This window comes from Petaurus breviceps, unplaced genomic scaffold, assembly GCF_028583685.1.
Source record: "Petaurus breviceps papuanus isolate PSGF00001 unplaced genomic scaffold, PetGlider_PUasm1.0 126, whole genome shotgun sequence".
Classification (NCBI taxonomy): domain Eukaryota; kingdom Metazoa; phylum Chordata; class Mammalia; order Diprotodontia; family Petauridae; genus Petaurus; species Petaurus breviceps.
In genome coordinates, this window is record NW_027185655.1 from 38,671,434 (window position 1) to 38,674,441 (window position 3,008).

Genomic DNA, 3,008 nt, shown 5'->3' on the forward strand with positions numbered 1-3,008 from the left:
GAGAGACAGAGAGGAGAGAGCGACAGAGAGAGGAGAGAGATGGAGAGAGAGACAGAGACAGAGAGACACAGAGACAGAGAGACAGAGAGAGACAGAGACAGAGAGACAGAGAGAGAGACAGACAGAGAAACAGAGACAGACAGACAGAGAGACAGAGACAGAGAGAGAGAGACAGAGAGACACACACACACAGACAGAGACAGAGAGAGAGAGAGATAGAGAGAGACAGGGACAGAGAGATTCCTTTAGGCCAGGAGAAGGAGGAACAGAAGTATATATTTTTTCATGCATCTAAAATTATATACAAATGAGACTTTGCTATATGCCATCTATCAGGATTCTGGGTATGACGAAGTATAAGATTTGGTTACCACCATGAAATCTTAGTTTTGGAAGAAAACTTAGCTCTTTTCTAGTCCTACTTGTCCCAGAACAATAATTCATTCTAGAATATTCCTGATAAGTCATCCAACCCCTGTCTGAGGATTTCCTGTGAGAATTTTATTACACTATCAAGAGTACTTAAGAAGCAACTGATTTCAGTTTTGGGCAGTTCTAACTGTTAGGATGTTGCTTCTAATACTGAACTGAAGTTTGCCTGCTTTTAGCTTCTACCCCTTTGTTTTTTGATTCCATGATGAATAAGTTCAATCCTTTCATATTTCTTTTAAATATTTTGAGAATACCATCATGTCCCCTCAAGTTCCTCTTCAAGGACCTTTCATAAACACATGCAAAGACAATACATAACAAAAAAGACTTTTCATGATATGATAAAACAACTAACAATTGAAGACATCAAAACTTTCCTTCTCCCCTCTATTGACCATTGAGACTTCTAGCCCCAAACTCATAGTACATGACCTACATGCTTAATTCACTGAGAGGATTAAGACTATTTGATATGAGTTCCTTCAGCTGCCCTCCTCTACTTCTTAAAACCCAGAATTACCACCTATCTCATATTCTATTCCTCTGGTCACAGAAAAAGAGATAACTTTTCTACTCATAAATGCTAATCCTTTTGGTTTGTCCAATAAAATGAACAATGTGAGGAGGGACATCTGCTGTGGATTTGCCTTCAATTTGGTGTAACTTAAAGGAGACCATATTTTTAAAGAGTGGTTGATGAATATACAGAAGAAAAGATGTAACGATTGTTAAAAAACAAAACAAAAAAAAACAGCTTTGTTCCAAGACCAGGTCAAAACAACCTAACTTCCTTTCCTTTATTGACTACAATACTAAACTGAGGGATCAGGACAGTAATTGAGATTTTGATTTTATCTAGCATTTGACAGGGGCTTCCATGCTATTCTTGTAGACAGAGTGGAGAGATGTGAACTATGTAATTAAACAGTTAGGTGGGTTAAAAAATGTTTGAATGATCAGACCCCACAGTGATTCCTTATCAATCTGCAAGAAGATATTGTGAAATATTCTAAAAATCTGTGTTGAGTTCTGTACTGCTTGTCTTTTTTTTTCCTCTTTTGGAGGCAATCAGAGCTAAGTGACTTGCCCAGAGTCACACAGCTAGTAAGTGTCTGAGGATGGATTTGAACTCAGGTCCTCCTGACTCCAGGTCTGATGCTCCATTCTCCATGCCACCTAACTGCCCCTACTGTTTGTCATTTTGATAAATAACTGCAATGAACTAATAGTAGCATGTTTACAAAATTTTAAGATGACAGAAAACTGAAATGGATTCTTAATATAGTAAACATTACTGACATTGATGTTGGGATCCACAAAGAGCTAGTCTTGAAAGACTAGAACATAGGACTGAAGCTAAGGAAATGAGTTTTAATAGGGGTTAATGTAAAGTTATATAATTGGGTTCCAAAAACAACTCCAAAAGTACACACTTGATAAGATATGGCACAACCCAAGTATTGTTTAAAAAAATTAATCCTGAACTTTTAGTGTGGAAAAATTTTAATGAATCAACAGTGTGATGTGGTCAAAAGCTAATGTGGTCTTAGGCTGCAGAAAGAGAAGAATAATATTTCTGACTAGGGTTATAATAGTTGTGCTGTACATCCTATATTCATTCCAATTACATCGGAAGTTGGAAATTATCCAGAGGGCACCCAGAATCATAGTCAGATGATGGAACTTGCTTAGCCTGAAGGAGAAACATGTTAGGGAAGATATGATAATTGTTGTCAAGTATCTGAAGGTTTATCATATGAATGTTCAATTTTTTTCCAGTCATGTCTGACTGTTCACGATACCATTTGGAGTTTTCTTCTTTTTGGAGGAGGGAAGGCAAGGCAATTGGGGTTAAGTGACTTGCCCAAGGTCACACAGCTAGTAAGTGTCAAGTGTCTAAGGATGGATTGGAACTCAGGTCCTCCTGACTCCATGGTTGGTGCTCTATTCACTACGCCAACTAGCTGCCCCTGGGATTTTCTTAGTAAAGTTATTCGAGTGCTTTGTCATTTCCTGCTCCAGCTCATTGTACAGATGAGAAAATTGAGGCAAACAGAGTAAGTTACTTGTGCAGAGTCATCTAGGCTAGTAAGTATTGATTTCATCATCAGCAAAATGTGTCTTTCTGACTCCAGACCCAGAGATCCATCCACTGCTCCACCTTTCTACCCCATCATGTGGATAGAAGATTAAATATCTTTTCCCTGTTGATACAACTAGATAGTGTCATAGATAGAGAGTTGAAGGCAACATCAGGAAAAAACCTTCATTAAAACATACCTGACATGTGTTCATCCAGCTTCTGGAAAGTTTCTGGGGATGTCATTAGAGAAATCATTAGAAATTAGTAGAATATATAAGTGCCTATTTTCATAGTTGGGAAGATAAATGCTATCACTCTCAAGAGTACCATCATGCTCCTAGACACCCAAACTTACAACCTAACTATCATCCTTAACAACTCACTCTCCACCACCTCCCCCATATCTAGTCTGTTGCCAGTTCCTGTCAAATTTCCCTAACATCTTTTGTGTGCAGCCTCTCCTCTCCTGTGATAATGCCATCACTCTCATACA